General features: G+C 44.8%; 1 pseudogene; it reads right to left on the bottom strand.

The window, feature by feature from the left end:
• Positions 1-20,642, bottom strand: part of LOC132115609 (E3 ubiquitin-protein ligase HECW1-like) — a 33,682-nt pseudogene that overhangs the window by 2,791 nt on the left and 10,249 nt on the right.

Genomic DNA, 20,642 nt, shown 5'->3' with positions numbered 1-20,642 from the left:
ACCCGGAGAGTGACGATCTCCACTTTCCCGGGCGCCTTGCCCCTTGAAGTGGGCATGCTGAAGGATCTGCCCGTCCCCCTCCTTCTTGGCCGAGACTGGCCGGGGTTCGACCGCCTCCTTGCCGCCACCGTACAGCCTGCCACCACGAAGGGGAGCCGCCCACAGAAAAGGCCAGCAAGAGGAACCCGTCAGCAGCCGGCCCTACTGGCCACGGACAGCAGGAGAGATGGTTAGTCCCCGGTTGTGGAAACTAACCTCTACCATGATCTGTTCTAACAGGTGAATGGGGGAGGTTCATTTGCCCAAGAACAACGCGAGGATGATCGTCTCAAGCATTGCTGGTCCCAAGTGCGCATGGTGGACGGAAAGGAACTAAAACCGGGGCCCCATCCTCTCCCGCACTTCATCGTCCAAAATGGCCTACTGTACTGTGTCGCACAGCGAAGGGGGGAGGATAAAACTTTGTTAGTGGTACCCCGGACAAAGACGGAAACGGTGCTAGAGTTGGCTTACTTGCACCCCCTGGCGGGCCACCTGGGGCCCGAGAATACCACTCACCGGGTTAGGGATCGCTTCCATTGGCCCGGGCTGGAAACAGAAGTCAAACGTTTCTGCCAGGCTTGCCCAATCTGCCAGAAGACATCCCCACGGAAACCTCCCCCCAGCCCGCTGATTCCACTGCCCATTATTGGGGTGCCCTTCGAGCGCATCGGGATGGACCTCGTAGGGCCGTTGCCTAAGTCTGCCCGCGGCCACGATTACATGATTGTGGACTATGCCACCCGGTACCCCGAAGCCGTGCCCCTCCATAAGGCTACTGCCAAGACCATCGCCCGCGAGCTCTTCCTGCTCTTCAGCCGGGTGGGCATCCCTGCGGAGATACTGATCGACCAGGGGACCCCCTTCATGTCCCGGCTAATGGCTGACCTGTGCAAACTCCTCCAGGTAAAGCAGCTAAAAACCTCTTTTTACCACCCCCAGACTGCCGGCCTTGTGGAACGGTTCAACCAAACCCTCAAGCAAATGCTACGGTGGGTCGTGGCCGAAGACAGCCGCGACTGGGACCTCATGCTCCCCTACGTGTTGTTCGTCATTCGAGAGGTCCCTCAGTTGTCCACGGGCTTCACCCCCTTCGAGTTGCTGTTCGGGAGCCAGCCTCGGGGACTGCTAGATTTCGCAAGGGAACTGTGGGAGCAACAGCCGGCCCCCCACCGCTTCGTCATTGAACATGTGAAGGCGATGAGGGAAAGAATCAACCGGGTCATGCCATTAGTCCGGGAACACCAGCCTGGAGACCGGGTAATGGTCCTCATCCCCAACTCCGCCTGCAAGTTGCTGGCCAGCTGGCAGGGCCCATACACCGTCGCTGAAAAAGTCGGGCCCGTCACCTACCGAGTCCGCCAGCTGGGGCGGCGGAAACCAGACCAGATCTACCACATTAACTTACTCAAAAAGTGGGTCGGGACAAGAGACCAGCTAGCGGCCCTCGCCACCAGGGACCCGGTCATAGTGGATGTCAACCCGGAACTGTCCGCGACCCAAAAGACAGAGCTGCAACACCTGGTCGGTCAGTTCCCAGATGTGTTCTCGTCAGCCCCCGGGCGGACCCACATGATCCAACATGAGATCCACACCCCAGCCGGAGTCATCGTCCGGCAACGGCCCTACCGTGTCCCAGAGGCTCGTCGGCAGGCTATTGAAGAGAAAATTCAACAAATGCTAAAGTTAGGGTTAATTGAGCCATCGAACAGCCCTTGGTCCAGCCCTATCGTCATGGTCCCCAAGCCCGACGGCACCCTCCACTTCTGCAATGACTTCCGCCGCCTCAGGTGGATGAACTTCTCGATCGCCTGGGAAGGGCCCGCTATATTTCCACCCTGGACCTCACCAAGGGATACTGGCAAGTTCCCCTATCTGAAGCCGCCAAGCCCAAGACCGCCTTCAGTACCCCTGGTGGGCACTGGCAATACCGGACCTTCCCGTTCGGCCTACACGGGGCCCCAGCCACGTTCCAACGTATGATGGACATCTTACTGCGGCCTCACCAGGCCTACGCTGCGGCATACCTGGATGACGTGGTCATCCTCTCCGAGCGCTGGGAAGACCACCTGGACTCACTGCCAACCCCCGGAAGTGCCACCTGGGCTTGACAAAGGCGAAGTACCTGGGTTTCCAAGTCGGACGGGGACTCATCCGACCACAGGAGAAGAAGGTCGAGGCGATATGGTCTGCACCCAAACCCAGCACAAAAGACCCAGGTACGAGCATTTTTGGGGTTAATAATAATAATACATTTTATTTATATTGCACTTTACACATGAAGAACACATCTAAAAGTGCTACAGGTGCACAGATAAAATAACTGAACATAAAAACAGTCAAAAACAGCATTAAAACAGAATTATATTAAGAAAATGCAATACAAAATAAGTGAGTCTTTAAATTATTTTTAAAAACCTCAATAGATTGTGGCGTCCTTAGTTGGTTGGAGAGGGTATTCCACAGTCGAGGTGCAGCCACCTGGAAGGCCCTATCTCCCATAGTGCGGAGTTTGGACTTGGGGACCTGGAGTTGGTGGCTATCAGAGGAACGGAGATGTCAGGTTGGGTTTTGCCTATTGATGAGGTCTTGGAGGTACACTGGTGCGCTACCGTAGACACACTGATAGGTCAGGAGACATATATTGTACTCAATCCTGAACCTAACAGGAAGCCAGTGAAGTTTATGGAGGATGGGTGTGATGTGCTCAGATTTACGCACCCTCATCAGAACCCTGGCAGCACAGTTCTGAATGTACTGCAGTCTCTGCAGGCTCCTGCCAGGGATCCCGATGAGGATTGCATTGCAGTAGTCGAGCCTGGAGGAGACAAAGGCATGAACCAGCTTCTCTGAATCAGAAAAGGAGAGGGAGGGGCGGAGTTTGGAGATGTTCTGGAGATGAAAGAATGCAGTCTTACAGATATGTTGGATGTGGGTGTTAAATGATAGGTGGGGGTCAAACCGAACCCCCAGGTTTGTTATAGAGGATGTGAGAGAAATGTCATGGCCAGCAAATGAGTAAATGGTCAGGGTGGAGGATCGGAGTTGGTGTGGGGTCCCAATGAGGAGACCTTCAGTTTTGGAGCTGTTTAACTGAAGGACGTTGTCAGTCATCCATGATTTTGTCTCCTCCAGGCAAGCAGTTAGAGTGGGGAGTGATGATGTAGGGGATGTGGGGTCCAACCTGACATAGGGCTGAGTATCATCAGCATAGCAGTGGAAGGCAACTCCATGCTTTCTTATGATGTGGCCCAGGGGAAGCATATAAATGGAGAAAAGGGTGGGGCCGAGGACCGAACCCTGAGGCACTCCACATGTGACTGTGTGGGGCCTCGACCTGGCTCCCCCCAGGGCCACATACTCAACTCTATCAGTCAGGTAGGACTGAAACCACTGAAATGCTATGTGTGAAATGCCAATGAAGTGTTGCAGACGGTGGAGGAGGATGGCGTTGTCAACAGTGTCGAAGGCGGCTGAGAGGTCCAAGAGCAGGAGAAGGGATGGAGAGCCCTGGTCAGCGGCCACAAGCAGATCGTTTGTGACCTGCCCATAGTACAGGCTGTCTCTGTACTATGGGCGGAGCGGAAACCAGACTGGAATTTTTCATAGAGACTGTGTGAGTGAAGGTGATTGTGGATTTGGGTGGCAATTACTTTTTCAATGACTTTGGAGAGAAATGGGAGGTTAGAAATAGGCCGGTAATTTAATAAAACATCAGGATCGAGGGAGGGTTTCTTAAGCCGAGGGTTGATAAGTGCAGTTTTCAGAGAGATTGGAAAATGGCCAGATTGCAGGGAAGAGTTTATAATGGTGGTGATGAGAGGGCTTAGGAAAGTCATATTTGATTTGATCAGAGCAGTGGGAAAGGGGTCCAGTGAGCACGTTGAGGGTCTCATACTGTGTATGAGAGTCTCAACCTGTCTGTGTGTGGGGAGAATGATATGAGAGAATGTTGGTGCTGAGGTTGAGGGGATGGATGGAATGACATTGCTGGGTGTTAGGTTAGAACGGATGGTAGTTATTTTTGTGGTGAAAGAATCAAGGAATTTATTGCACTGATCATCTGTACTGTTATTTTGCCTCAGGGTTGGTGGACTGAGAAGATGATTTATTGTTTTAAAGAGCTGTTTTGAATTTCCTGGGTTATTGTTAATGATGTTGGAATAGTATTGTGATCGTGCCTGACTGAGTAATTTGGAATATGATCTTTGGTGCTCTCTATAAGCAGATTTATGGACAGTCAGCCCTGAGGCAACATAGCGCCTCTCAAGGACCCTCCCAGCCGCCTTCTGTCTACACAGCGCACCAGTGTACCATGGGGCAGAGCGTGTAAAGTTTACAGTTCGTGTCTTGAGGGGCGCATGGGCATCAAGTATCTCTTGCAGTCCGGTATTGTAATGATCAACAAGTGCGTCAGGAGAAGAGTGATGGGCGGATATGGCCAGATTTTGTAGGTCGTAAGACAGGTGTTCAGGGTTAATTTCTTTTGTTTTGCGACAGCAGATTTTGTGTTTAGGCTTGTTGAGTGAGGTCAGGAATGAAAAGTCTAATGATATGGCATTATGATCAGATAGGCCTAAATCATGTACATGAACATTGTTAACAGGAAAATTTGTTATAATGAGGTCCAGTATGTGCCCTTTTGTATGGGTAGGGACTGTCACGAGTTGTCTGAGATTGAGTGTATCAAGAAGTTGTAATAATTCTGTAGTATAATGACTAGTGGGAGAATTAACATGGATATTAAAGTCTCCAAGAATTGCCACATTGTTTGATGTGGTGCACACTGACATGAGTAGCTCAGTTAATTCTGAAATGAAACGTGGGTGTGGTTTAGGTGGCCAGTATATGATGATGGTTGTAAGTGGGATGGGTTTTTCGCATGTAAAAGCCAAGCATTCAAATGATGATAGCTTTGGCAATGTCACAGAGGAAAGGTGCAAATCAGAGCGATGAATAACCGCCAAACCCCCTCCACGTCCAGTATCCCTGGCTTTTTCCAGATATGTATAGCCAGAAGGACATGCTTCATTAAGTGCAGAATACACTTCTGATTTGTGCCAGGTCTCAGTGAGGCACATAAAATCAATCTTCTGATCAAAAATATAGTTGTGGATAAAGGATGACTTATTGGTAAGTGATTGGCAGTTTAACAGTTCCATTTTAATCACTGAAGATGGAGTCCACTTTACCAGAGAGCACAGCACAGTATGGTCCACTCCGCGTTTCCCCGGGCGTGCAGTGAGTGGTTCCTCCAGCAGGGGGCCTGAGTGTGGCCGGTTATCATTTTTTTTAGACCTGAACCATGAGAGCTCTGATGACGCATCCGATGACATCGTTGGCACGCGCCACCAGCAGCTGTCCACAGGCTTGGAATTGAGCCCTCGGGGATGCTCTGGGGGTAAACAAAACGCCGCTGTGACCCTCTATGGACGTAGCGGGGTCGGCGAAGAATGCCCAATTGCTTGAGAGCAAAGATGTTTGATGGGGCGGAGCAAGTGTTAAGTTCCAAGAGTTGGTTCGGCAGGTACCGGAGCATGGTGGATGGAAGAAGCGCTGTAATGCTACAGTTAGCAGTAATCCATGGATCCAGCAAACGTGGATGAATGATGACTATGCACACCAGGACAAGCGGCAGTGCCCGCAGCAACCCAGGGGACAAGCGTGGCACGCGTTGGAGGTGAGGGGAGCCCACGCGGACTACAGAAGACCTGGTTAAAGGACAGCATCTGGTAGCAGCAACCGGTTAGCCTAGCCACGGACCAATGCAGCTCACTGGGCGAGAAAGCCCCAGCCAGCTACTACACTGTGAACCGTCCAAGGGTCCACACCCTTCCAACATCCAAACAAAGCTCAATATCTGCCACCAGCAGAGCAGACACACAGAACAGTCACAGCAGTCCAGCAGGCTGAGAAGCGGCGAACACACGATGCCAGCGTCCTCTCCAGCCAGCCTATTTCCCGTAGCTGATTCTTTTTGGGTTGGCAGGATACTACCGCTGTTTCATCCCTAACTTCTCCTCCTTAGCCGGCCCCCCTGACAGACCTGATCAGGAAGGGGCAGATACATTGGATACATTTTTCTACTTAAACTAGCATAAAGCTTTCCCTCTTTATGAATTAGCCTTCCTCAAGTACTAAAAAGTCATCAAGAGTTTTATAAAGCTGTGTTTAGCATTACTATGGGATATACAGTATGTGATTCTGCAGGCAGAAAGTGTGTTATTTCTTGCAGTATACTTTGGTAGAGAGGTAATCTTTCCCCACTTTTAAATGCAGAAGCGTCGCAGGCCGTTGCTCCCACGGAGTGCTGCGAAGCCCTCGAAGGGGACACTGGACGTTCCCGTCACGAACTGCAGCAGACGCAACCTCTGTTCATTATTGAAGCGCTCCACCGCATCCCAGAAACAGCGAATCAACAGCAATTCACATCACCGGTAGCTTCTGTTGGGTTAGATTTTCATCTGAAGTAGGAACTGATTAAGTGTTCTTATAATCATTCCCAGTTGATCCCAGCATTTCCAGTAGAAGTTACAATGTGACCCTGCAGTACAAAAGCAGCCATAAGCAGCACAGGTGTATTTGTATTTTTATAGACAACAATACATTGTTTTTGGTCAAAAAAAAATTTAATGTCAAAAATCATTAGGATATTAAGTAAAGATCATGTTCCATGAAAATATTCTGTACATATATACAGAATGCATTGCTAAATACAGTACTTCATTTGGACAACTTTAAAATTTATTTTCTCAAAATTGAGATTTGTGGTCCAAGGTCATATATAAGAACTATGAAGATGTTCCTCTGGTGTAAAAGCCGCTCTTGTTTAATTGGTTCAGGTATGTTTTATTGGAACTAGAGCTGAACTCTGCAGAAAATTTGCCCTTTGGGAGCAAGAAACAAGCTTATTTAAATTAGCCAAGTTTGAGAAGAAAAGAGAATGTATCCCACTAAAAAGAGGCCCTTCAGGTGTCTCTATCCGAATGTGCGTAGACTGTACAAGAAAAGTCAACAGAAGACTCCAGAGACTCAACTGAGGTTATCTCGACACCGTGAAACCATAACACTACAGGGTTCTATTAAATTCTGCAGGGTTCCCCCGTCATGCTTTTAATGTCAACAGCTCCGTTCTAAATGATGAACTGCAATCTGAACAGATGGGATACTTGTTTTGGCATTAGCTGTGGGATAAAATCCTGCTGACTCTTCATAGTAATTCACAGCAGAAGACCTGAAAGAAAAGTGAGACCACTTCACGTGGAACAAATGCTTAACCCGAGCAATAAAGCTTTTACTCACTAATGAAGACCATGTGAGCACTTTCTCCAGTATTTAAACATCTATGGATAGCTTTTTGAACAAAATTGACAATATTACCCACTGTTGACAGAGCAACTGCCAAGAATTTTTAAAGACAACGCAAGCATCCGCTGACCTCCTCTATATTCTGTGTTGGATCTCCAGTCATTCAGATCGATCTCAGCCGTCCCTGCGATGACCAACTCCAGCTCACGAGCATCAAACACTGAAACCAGCCGGTAGTCTACGACCTGCATCATAAAGGAACAGTTTATACAGTATATCACATTCAAATCATATGAACTAACTTTCAGTGAAACTACCATTCAAGCTAGCGTACCTCATAGAAACCTCTTACAAGAGCTTCGGTCTGCTGCATGACCCCCCTCTCCACCCTCCATCTAGCCATTCAATCAATGTATTCCTTCTTGTTCTTCTTCTTCACTTGTGTATTAGAGCCTCCCGACTTCAGTTCCCTCTCTATGACCTGGCAAAAGATGCAAAAAGTTTCAAGCATTGGTACAAACCTTTGTTGCAGCAGAAGTAATGTTTACAAGTATTAGTGACATGCCACCTATAACGCATGGATCCATCCTGAGCCACCATTTAGTTGTGTGTAATTCTTCTGAAGTTAAAATTTTATCCAATATTTGTTTGAGTAAGTCAGGGGTGTCCAAACCTGCTTCTAGTGGGTTATCGTTCTAGTGATCGTGAAGAGCTTGATTAGCTGGATCAGGTGTGTTTGATTAGGTTAGGAGCTAAACTGTGCAGAACTGTGGCCCACCAGGAACTGAGTTGGAGTCCAATTCATTAAGAGGTTGAGTGTAAACCAATGTTTCTCATCGCTGGTCCTGGAGTCCCCACTCTGGTTGGGTTTGTACTGGGATCGACAAGCATTGGTGTAAACAGTGTGACTTGGTTTGCATTGGTGACCCCGACATGCCCACTTTTATAACTTTTAGTACAATGTGGTTTTAGTACAACCTAATACAAAACTGGTAACCAGGTTTGGCTTGCTATACGTAATGTAGATGCCTGAGCAGGAGACTCAATTTTCTTCAGCCCTGATCATAGATCATTATCATTGCTGGTATTTTGGTAAGACACTATGTATGAAACGATTAGATGAACTATTAAAGACAATTGTCAAAATACTTTTGTTGGTGAATATTCCTGTAGTAGCGTGCAATAATGTGGTTTGACCAGTGTGGCGCTGTAGCACAAGATGGTTATCCAGCCTTCCTTGATGTAATCCAATAGAAGTAGAAATGCTTATGAGACGTTCAAATTAACCTCAACCAGTAGAGTGTGGGAATGTTTTATAAACAAAAAATTAAAATTCTGTTATGTGTAAAGGCCCAATATACTGATGCTCAACCTCTTTTCCTAATCCTCAGCTAGGAATAAAAAAAAGTTTTGTGTTTGTGAATTTCCAAACATTACTGAAATTCTGACTACTGACTACTATTTAGATGAATATGTAAATATATGCGGTGCGCTTTCCTCTCAGTAACAAAATGAACACAACAAAAATGACAGCATGGGAAAACAGTAGTTAAGAAAGCATCTGATCATAGCAATGTGGATACGTCTGAACCAGCTCTGCATTCAACACATTTATTTATATAGCTCTTTATATAATAGATTGCTTTGAAGCAAGCAGCATTACAGTATTAAATATGAAAAAAAACAGTGTTGATGTTGCTTTCAGTTTGATATTCTACTATAAAGTAGCTCTACTTGTATAGAATATGTATAACATTGCAAAAGCGGAATAATTGAACAAAGCATACTGATTAATTGGCGAAATAGTTAATGATTAGTTGATTAATCATTCTAATAATCAGTAGATTAACCGATTATCAAAAAAATAATTTGTTGCAGCTCCATTAAACATATGAAAACCTTTCTGAAAGTGCTTCAAAAACAGACTGAATCATCTAGCACCTGTCCGAAGACCTCCTTGTTGACTGTAAATGTCAGATCCAGGATATCATGATATCGTTGTCCTTCATCCACTGTAAGCTCCGGTGGAACTCCAAGGTATTCCAAATCACTCAGATCTGTCACTCTACGGACCACACAATACAGATATCCAATTAAAATCCATCATTCGAAACTCACTTTATGGTGTCAAAGGAGCTTTGAGACTCACAGTCTGAGCAGGGCCTTGTAGAACGGTGGATCAGAGCCAGACCCAAAATACGGCCACTGAAGCGGAACCTGTGAGAGTCCAGCAAAACATTTATCCATGTCATAATGTTCTGTTGTAATATAATACATATCCTGTCTTTGAACCAAAATTGAGGCTTTTTAAACGTTCTACCTTCTGGAAAGGGCTTGAGAGTCAGACAGTGTGACTTGGGACGACTTTTAAATTCAATTAAACGTTGTGGATCTCAACACTGGCATTCACCAGACGTGTCCTCAGCTTGGATGAAGTTCGAGGCAAACGTTGAGAATTTGTCTTTGTGTTTAGTTTCTTAACATTATAATTTACTCAACAAGAGGGTTATTTTCCCGGTCGGTCAAAATCCCAAAATAAGAGACAAAACAAAGACGTAGCGTGACCGCTTCTGACCAGAAGGCATGCGATTCCTCAACCACATGCCACATCAACCGGAGGACTACAAAGCTGAACATCAAACACATTCCAAGTCTAAGCAGCAATAATTGGGGATAAAGAAAGATACAGTCGTGAGGTAAAAAACAGAAGATCTCTCACCATTCCAGATGGTTCTCTACAAATGCAGACATGGGGCTGATCTGTACAGTATACGTGTCGTTGGCCGAGTACTCAAACAGACCGTAGTAGGGGTTAAACAGCTCCTGAGACAACAGGAAGAAGAACTCCCGCGATGGACTGCTGTAATCCAAACTATAGGGAACATGAACACAATATTGTAGATCAGTTGAGATCCAAGTTCTGGTTTCTATGTCTGTTAATAGCATGCATGTGATTGAAAACACAGTTGACTGACCCCTCCTCTCCTACAAAGGCGATGAAGAGCTTGTTTCTCTGGAGCTCTTTGCGTGAGTAGGCCATTACTTGATTAAAGGTGCTTTCCAGTAGATGTTCCCTTCTAATGATGAGCGTTAACAGCAACACAAAAAAAACCCAATCAAAATCAATGTGATATCTATCCATCCATCTATCTATCTGTCTGACACACTTACTGGATTCTTCCTGGTCCCTGGCCATAGCCTTTGGCCTCCAGCTTCCTGTAAAAATTGCGAAGCTTTGCCTCGAAGTCTCTGCGGTACGGAGCAGGTGCTCTGGCCCTCTGCAAGCCTGTCAAAATATATAATACACAATGGTGTATAGTTGAACATTTCCTTATTTGAAAATGTCATACAATGTATTCAAATGAAACAAAAGTGGGCAAGAAGCCAAAGAAAAGATACATTTAATACATTTCTGGGGGCCTCAGTGTGAAACAACGAAGCAAATGGAGCAGGGATGTCAGCACCATGCTGTGAAATAATTTGACATATACTCTGAGTTTCTCATCAAACAGAAATGCACCCAACTGGCTCATTAAGCTGCGCTAGCACATTCTGTGCAGCCCAACGGGACGTCCGCCATGAAATGAAGTCACTTTAACTCGTGTCTCGCTGGCGTGTGAGTGTATGTGATCATCTCAGCTCAGAAAGAACCACCCTGACACGAGGAATGACCTGTGATTTGTGTAAACACGAGGAAAGTGGTAGACTGGCCAGATTTGTAACCGCAAACACACAAAAGAACTGATGCGGGGAATGATTGCTCTCGTGGTTAGGGAAAAGCCTTTGCTGGGTTTGTGCAAGAGTGTTACACACAAGAGACCAGCTCGTGTTTCCACAGACACTTAAAGAGGGTTTAAAAAAGGCCAGTATGTCTGTGGATGCCTGTTACTGAGCTAGAGAAAATGGTTTATAAGATTGAGTAAAAACAGTTAGATTGAGTCTTTAGCGTTTGAAACAGTTGTCAATGTGTAGCTTTTAATCCATGTCTTTTAGCTTTGCTTTTTGCTTGTGTTATTCGAAAAGTTGACAAAAAATAACTTTTAGTACATCTATACTCTTTCTCTTTGGTGAAAACAGAACAGAAATACTGATTCCTCATCTTGAATTCACAGGCATTTTTTTGTCGGCTGCAGATCTAGAACTAGCAGTAGTTTCAAAGCTAAATTAGGGCTATCATTTTTGTCCATCTACTGTATATGAGCCTAAACAATCCCAATGATGAAAGTCTTGCGTTTGAACAGTAATATGATCATACCCGGTGAACTCTGAGGCGAGGATCCAGGAGAGCAGCGCGGAGAGAAACTGAGGCCGGGGTGGAAAAGTGAGAGGGAATATACGACATGATCTCCTCATCAAACAGACTGAAGGACAGAGAGGCTCTTAAATAGCTCTATTTGAAAAATAAAAATAAAAAATGAAATTGATTGGTGTGATTTTATAGGTGAGTATATCAGGATATAATCTTGAATACTATACTTGAAACTATAGAAGTTACAAGCATAGATAAATATAATAGAAGAAAGATTCAAATGAAACAAACAGTAGTCTAACAGTATTCAGGTACAAAAATATAATAATCAAAAATAAAATAACACTGTAAATCTGGTGACTTTTCTTTATGTGTTTTGTTGTTTGATTATAATTCAAGACACAGAAAGCAACAGAAAGGTTAAACTGCTGTATAATAAACTGTTACAGCTGGTGTTGGTCAGAGGGTCAGGATGAGGGTTGAAAATAATCATTTTTCCACATATTTATTTATTTACTTTTTTGTGCAAAACAATCCATGTCAGGACCCCTTTGATGTGTTCTAGTATTCAGCTGTGAGTTAGCTGTCTGGAGAGTCTGACTAGTTGATTAAGCCAGTAATAACTAGTCCTGCAATCACTGTACCTCAACGGGATGACCAGGTCAGCATCACAGAACAGCTTTTCAACGCCCTGAGGACCTTCAGTTCTGATGTAATGGATTCGCTCCCTGAGAGAAAGCATGCAAGGAGCACGTAAACATTCACACTTTCCACACTGAGTAGCTTTTAAAAGGTCTGAACTAAAGGAAAGTTAATTGTTTTTGAAAGTTACTGTCACAGTGTCTGGGTTGTGTTCCCTGGGTGTCCACTAGATGTCCTCCTTTCCCACAGTGTCTTTCACTTCATTAATCACATTCCTCACGTCCCTGCTTAATTATTGCACCCAGCTGTCACTAATTACCTATCATCACACCCTGTCAGTTTCCCATTAGCGTTTGTCTCTCCTTGTGTATATAACCGGTCTGTCTTAGTATGTGTCATGGAGTCGTTGTTTATTCATGTTTGTCAGTTCGTGCCCTTGCCTTGTCTTCTTGTTTAATTTATGTTTTGGATGGATGTTTCCTATTGACCCCTGCCTGGACTGTTTATGCTTTTTGGATTACCCCTTAATAAAAGACTTACTCGCAATTGGTTCTATCTCCATGCCTCATTGGATCCCGGCCGTGACAGAACGACTCCGTGCCAGTAAAAACCAGCGGTATGTCTGCCTATGTCTCATCCCCAGCCACAGAGCGGGAGAGAGACGGTTTTGAGGGAACTCGCCTGGTGGTTTTCCGGGGGACCAGGGGAGGACACCGAGGAGGGAGTGGTCGAGAGGAGACTCGGCATCGCTCTCAACCATGGCCTCCCTTCGACCCGGGGCTCGTGTGGAATGGGTCAGAGCCACCATCTCACCATGGCGGACAGAGAGGAGAGAAGAAGTGCACGCCCGCCATGGTGGCGCCACTGCCCATGATGGTCGCTAGATCAGCGCCAAGAGGCAGGATGGACGCCAGCACAGCGCCACAGCACAAGGTGGTCACCAGTCTAGCGCCACAGTGCAAGATGGCCGTCAGCTCAGCGCCAACGCCCAAGATGGCCGCGGACTCATTCTTGGATTATTTCTCCACGCTGTCAAAGATCCTAGAGATCCCTAAGACTGTTCACGTCACAGCTGCTGAGCCAGCGCCACAACCCAAGATGGCCGCCAGCCCAGCGCCACAGCACCAGGTGGTCGCCAGCCCAGCACCACAACACAAGATGGCCGCTAACCCAGCGCCAATGCCAAAGATGGCCGCCCGTCCAGAGTCCTGGCCCAAGATGGCCGCCAATCCAGCGCCACCACACAAGATGGCTGCCAGCCCAGTGCCACCGCACAAGATGGCCGCTAACCCAGCGCTGATGCCCAAGTTGGCCACCGGTCCAGAGCCACGGCCCAAGATGGCCGCCAATCCAGCGCCACAGCACAAGATGGCTGCCAGCCCAGCGCCACAGCACAAGATGGCCACTAACCCAGCGCCAATGCCCAAGTTGGCCACCGGTCCAGCGCCACAGCACAAGAGGGTCGCCAGCCCAGCACCACAGCACAAGATGGCCGCCTGTCCAGAGTCATGGCCCAAGGTGGCTGCTTGCCCAGCGCCGCTGCATGGGATTACCATCTCAGCTGACCCTCCGGAGTCGAGTCAGGTTCCGGTTGACCCTCCAGAGTCGAGTCAGGTGCTCATGGACCCTCCAGAGTCAGGGTTAGTCACCGTCGACCTTCCAGAGCCAGGGTTAGTCACCGTCGACCTTCCAGAGTCAGGGCTAGTTCCTGTTGACCCTCCAGAGTCAAGTCAGGTGACCGTTGATTTTTCAGAGTTGAGTGAGGTTCCGGTTGACCTTCCAGAGTCTAGTCAGGTGCTCGTGGACCCTCCAGAGTCAGGTTTAGTCACCGATGACCCTCCAGAGTCAGGGCTAGTCACCGGTGATCTTCAGGGACAGAGTCAAGTCACCGGTGATCTTCAGGGACAGAGTCAAGTCACCGGTGATCTTCAGGGACAGAGTCAAGTCACCGGTGATCTTCAGGGACAGAGTCAAGTCACCGGTGATCTTCAGGGACAGAGTCAAGTCACCGGTGATCTTCAGGGACAGAGTCAAGTCACCGGTGATCTTCAGGGACAGAGTCAAGTCACCGGTGATCTTCAGGGACAGAGTCAAGTCACCGGTGATCTTCAGGGACAGAGTCAAGTCACCAATGATCTTCGTGAGCAGAGTCAGGCCAGCACCGATCCTCTGGAGTCAGGTAGAAACATCAGGGGATTACCAGAGTTTCATCGTCCCGTTGGCCCGGCCGCACGGACGTCTGCTCCGCCCTGGAGGGCTTCCGCCTTGACCACAGGGGTGTGGTGGTCTTCTGCTCCGCCCTGGAGGGCTTCAGCCTTGACCACAGGGGTGTGGTGGTCTTCCGCTCCGCCCTGGGGGACTCCGGCCTCGACCACAAGGACGTGGTGGTCTTCTGTTCCACCCTGGGGGGCATTCGTCCTGACCACACGGTTGTGGTGGTTTTCCGCTCCGCCCTGGGGAACTCCTGCCTCGACCACAAGGATGTGGTGGTCTTCTGCTCCGCCCTGGGAAGGCTTCCGCCCTGATCACACGTTTGTGGTGGTCTTCTGTTCTGCCCTGGTGGGCACCACGTGATGTCCTTATGGACTTATGTTTTGCGTTTCTTGTTTTCTGTTAGGTTTTCTGCCTGTTCCCCTCTGTGAGCCTGGCCCTCCGTCCCTCCCACTGAACCTCCTCCGGTCCTCCTCCCTCCTGGTCTCTCTGTTTTGTGTCTACACTTCTGGTATCTGTTCCCCATGATTTTTTTTTCTGGCCCTCCGTCCCTCCCCCTGAGCCTCCACCTGTCCGCCTCCCTCCTTGTCTCTGTGTTGTTTCTTGTCGTGGAGCGTGTGGGAGCCGCTCCGTCGAGGGGGGGTATTGTCACAGTGTCTGGGTTGTGTTCCCTGGGTGTCCACTAGATGTCCTCCTTTCCCACGGTGTCTTTCACTTCATTAATCACATTCCTCACGTCCCTGCTTAATTATTGCACCCAGCTGTCACTAATTACCTATCATCACACCCTGTCAGTTTCCCATTAGCGTTTGTCTCTCCTTGTGTATATAACCTGGTCTGTCTTAGTATGTGTCACGGAGTTGTTGTTTATTCATGTTTGTCAGTTCGTGCCCTTGCCTTGTCTACTTTATGTTTTGGATGGATGTTTCCTATTGACCCCTGCCTGGACTGTTTATGCTTTTTGGATTACCCCTTAATAAAAGACTAACTCTCAATTGGTTCTATCTCCGTGCCTCATTGGATCCCGGCCGTGACAGTTACAGTAAAGCACTTCACTAACTGAATGGAATAGGAGTGTGCATTCTGGAATGCTTTTAAGATAACGATGGGTTTGCAGAGACACTGTTAATGCACCGTTAACAGTTAAATGCTGATTCACCATCACAAACCTTGTTTTTTACATGCTTTGAGCATGTTTCATGAATCTTTGTTGTGTCAGACTGTAACTGTGTTGCTATATGAGCTCAGCACTTCAATATTAGCTATAATTCAGTGATATTTTAGTATTATTTATATACTATCATGGTATTTATTAATATTTTGAATTGGCTTTTATTTCATATTTTCAGTTGTCATTTTAAATTTAGTTTAAGTTTTAGTATTTTTGTCAGTTATATATATATATATATATATATTCGTTGCAGTTTTATTTTAATAATTATATTACTTAATTGAACTTTAAGTTAATTGCAAGTTTTGTTTACTTGGTTTACCTAGTTTAGTTTTTCATCTTATATTTTATTTTATATCATCTTTAAGTTTAAGTTTTATTAATGGTAATATGTTTTAAAAAAAATTTTTCTATGTATATTTAATTTATTTATATTTCAGTTTAAGTTTTTATTTTTAGTCTTTAATCTTAGGGAACATTTCCAACATTTTTATTTATTTATTTTATATTTTGTTTTAGTCATTTATTACTTTATATTAAACTTATTTGATTTCTGTTGATGGCCAAACCAATTTATTTATTTTTTTATAATTTTTATCAAATTTTTATATTTTATTTCGTATCAGCTTTATTTAACGTTTTATTTATTTTATTTTATTAACAATTATAACACTTCAACTTTCTTATTTCTTACTTACTTATTTCTGTTTGCAGTCAAGGCAACATTTCACATTTTTTCATTAGGGTTTTCGAGTTTCATTGGTTTCAACTAATATTTATATTAAATATATTTAAGCTTTATTTAAATGAACTACAATTATTTTAATGGTCTTAGATGACAATAACAGCGTAATGGATTTATGTATCTCTGTAAAACCCAGAATAAACTCCCAGAATGCAACAGTTTTGCTGGAATGTTACAATGCTTTTATTTTCTTTGGCATAAAATGTCTGTCATGCAGAAGTGTTTCTTCTGCAAGAATTATAGCTGAGGAAGATAAGACTGCACTGCTCGCTTGTATGGCAGCGTTAAAGGAAAAACATGCTTTGAAGGAGCAAGGGCAGAAGATAAAGAGGAAAAAGGAGCAACCGGAGTTGAATGCAATGCTAGCAGAATCTACTGCTAAACTTGCAGTTTTACAGGCCTCTGAAAGTCACAGTGTTTCTAAAGCCTCTTATAATATGCATTTTCAATTGGAAAAGGAAAGGGAGAAAGCATCCTCAATTATATTGAATCCAATGGCCGAGGAGTTTGAATCTGCTGTATGTAGTAAAATGGAAAACCAAGTATCAGCAGTGAATCCTCGTTTCAAGTCAAGTGATTGCTTGTATCTATATCTATATTGCATTTCAAGCTCAGAGAACGGTGGAGAGCTGTTGCACATAATATTCTGAATGCAGAGTTTTGTTCAAAGATTTTGTTCAAATTGTTTAAAGACAGGTTGGCATCCTAATAGATCTTTTGTTTGGTGATATTAGAGACTTGCCAACTATCATGAGGCCTGTTAATCGGTCAAAGATACGTCCAGAAGGCAGAGTTAAATGAAACATCTTCGCCTCTACCGTTGCACCTGAGGAATCTGGGGAAACTACCATGAATATAAGAACAGAATTGCCATCAAAACATTCTAAAGTAATTCCATTATGTTTGTGTAGTGCTTAGCATCGTGTTTTGGAGTACTGTCCACAATTTAAAAGGAGGAAGCATAGGGAAAAGATGGAATTTCTTTGCTTAAGTGCTCAAGTTCTAGGGATCTACTGAAACATGTGGTCATACAGGGGCCGGAAAGGATCGCTGTCTTCCTTCTATCTAATCAGTTCAAGGCCAGTAAAGGAGATCATATAATCCAGACGTACTGTATGCCTTTTGTACAGAAAGCCTTATGCAGTGGCTCAATCTTTCTGGTAGAGAAACTCAGTTTCTGTAACAAACTATGATTTTGGGAAGAGTTGTACTTGCAAACATACTTTCAGGTTTGGAAGTATCTGCCATTGATGGTAACATCTTCTATCAGCTTCCACAAAAACGCTCACACGGAAACAAATGCCTGTAAGTTCTGATAACATGGTATCTTAAGAAGATTTTTCCAAGTGGCCTTACTTGGCAAAGGTTAAAGTTCTCCGTATAATGGCTAATGTTGAGTTGTTGATTGGAACGAATGCTCCCAAGATGATGTAGCCTTGGGAAGTCATTAATAGCCATGGGGATGCCATAAGAACGGCATTAGGTTGGGTCATCAGTGGTCCTTTGAATGCAGGCAGCTTTGAGGATAAAGACCTCTGCTTGGCCAGTAGAGCTTTTCACCTTGAATTTGCCAGTTCTCTTGACAAAAATGCCTGCATTAATGCTCTGCGATGATTTATCAGTAGAAGAGGGCAAGTGGAGCATCTTCTTTCAGATAATGGCAATTTTATAGGAACAGAGAGGGAACTTCGGGAGGCACTTTTATCATTGAATCAGGCTAAGATTCAACGAGTTTTATGTCAGAAGGGCATTAAGTGGAGTTTGAACCCTCCAGCTGGGTCTCATTAGGATAGTGTTTGAGAGTGGGTCATCCGCATGTTGAGGAAGATCATCACTGCAGTATTCCAACAGCAGACGCTTGATGATGACAGTTTCCATATAGTCTTGTGTGAAGCAGAGGCAATCTTGAACGATCGGCCAATCACCAAATTGTCTGACGATGCAATGGATCTTGAAGCTTTCATTCACTGACAAGAAAGGGCTGGTGCACTCTGTTCGCTTTGTGACACTTTCATTTCCCTGTGTTTTGTTATTTTCTGTTAATAAAAACCTCTCCGAGGCCTGACGCCATGCCCACTGTGTCCGTCGTTTGCTCCTCCCACCACAGCTTACAATCTAGATAGGCCTTTAGCAAAACTAAGCTTTTTTCATGAGTCTTTGGGTTAAGGGTTTTGTTACAAGCGTCATGTGTGTATGATGCTTTATATTTATATTTGTTTATGGCTCTTTGTTATGTGTTGGGAATTGGTATGTTGATTTATCCCCATTAGGGGCCGGTATGTAAGAGCCCTTTTGGTCTTTACTTTGAATGGTTATGTACAGGTATGTCCAATAGGGGTCAATCTAGGTTGATTGTTCACAAAATATAGGTGGGAACACAGGAACAATATAGGAAGGTGCACACAGTTTTTTACCGCTACGCTACACTGTTTGTACCTAGCTATGCAAGTCATTTTAAAGGTGAAGGACTGGTGGATTTACTGACTGTTTATTTGGATTCTTGCCTATATGGAAATGAAGACCAGTTATGGTAAAATAAATATACAACAAGTCATTTAAACATCTTGTGTGGACATTCCAGTTAATGGTTAAAGTCCCATCCAGCATCCCTCAGCTGCTTAAAGTATTAGACTTGGCCCCTTACAGTGTTATAGAGACTTCAGTGTCACATGATCCTCAGAAATCATTCTAATATACTGATTTGCTGCTCAAGAAACATTTCTGATTATTATCAATGTTGAAAACAGTCGTGCTGTACAACATTTGTTTAGGAAACTGTGATGCATTTTAATTTTCAGGATTCACAGATGAATAGAAAATTCAAAAGAACAGCAGTTTATTTTGAAACATTATAAATAATGTCTTTAATTTAAAGTCATTCATTTAATTTAGTCAGTAATTTATGATGAATAAAAGTATTTTTAGTATAGTTTAGTGTTGTTTTTTCTGTGATTTTGAAGTGACATTCAGCCAAGTATGGTGACCCATACTCAGAATTCATGCTCTGCATTTAACTCATCCGAAGTGAACACACACACAGCAGTGAACACACACACAGCAGTGAACACACACACACTGTGAACACACACACACACTGTGAACACACACACCCGGAGCAGTGTTCATCATTTATGCTGCGGCACCCAGGGAGCAGTTGGGGGTTCAGTGCCTTGCTCAAGGGCTCCTCAGTCGTGGTATTGAAGGTGGAGAGAGAACTGTACATGCACTCCCCCCACCCACAATTCCTGCCGGCAATTTTCTGATGCCTGAGACACAACACACAACATGAACAATATTACAGTCACAGCATGACATCCCAGAGTACTTGTGTGTGTGTGTGTGTGTGTGTGTGTGTGGGTGCCGCACCTCTCCAGCACTGTAGCTGCACAGTCTCTGTAAGTGTTGTCTTTGTGAGATGATTTATTCATCTTCAGATGATGTATAGATATCAATTTCCAAAAATGTACACTTAAGACTGGTTTTGTGTACATTTAGTTCTATATGTTATTTATTGCACATCTGTTGTGGTCCTGAAAGAATAACTACCAATGCAAAATATCACATAGAAACATGTCATTAAATCAGTTTAATGTTAAGCTAGTCTAGTCATTATTGTTTTCCGCACAGTCTCTGTGTGTGTCTGGAGCTCAGCTTGCCCTGCGCGTCTGTCTTGATCTCCCAGCCTCTCGGCAGCTCCTGCTGGGAATCAGTGAATGTGTTGAGGAAAGACACGAGGTCACTGTTGTGTTGATATCCCTCAAAGTTACGCGCATCTCGCTGTATTTTCAGAATCATGTGCTTCAGACAGGTGCTGTTAGTAAACATCCGATACACACCCTGAGGGAGAAAGACAGGTGTGTGTGTGTGAGAGAGAGAGAGAGTGTATGTGTGTGTGTGTGTGTGTGTGAGAAAGACAGAGAGAGAGAGAGAGAGAGAGAGATAGAGAGTGTGTTTGTGAGAGAGAATAATGAAAGGACATTGACTGCACATGACTCTGTGAAGGTGCACTGTCTCTTTAAGAGCATTACATGATTGGAAATCAGAGATAAGACTGGCACTATAATCACAAGTTATGATATTTTGATTAAAACATAAAAAGAGACAAACAAACATACGCATGGCTGAATTGTTCACAGTAAAATCTGTAAATTGAAAATAAATAAATTAATTAAATTATAATCCAATCAGAAAATAGTTAGGGGGATTTTTATGTCATTCTAACTTCAACACGTTATTTTGGAAAATGTATGAAGTTTGACATTTATTCATTTATTTTT

Source organism: Carassius carassius, chromosome 35, assembly GCF_963082965.1.
Source record: "Carassius carassius chromosome 35, fCarCar2.1, whole genome shotgun sequence".
In the NCBI taxonomy this organism is placed as follows: domain Eukaryota; kingdom Metazoa; phylum Chordata; class Actinopteri; order Cypriniformes; family Cyprinidae; genus Carassius; species Carassius carassius.
This window is presented reverse-complemented; position numbering and strand designations above follow the sequence as displayed.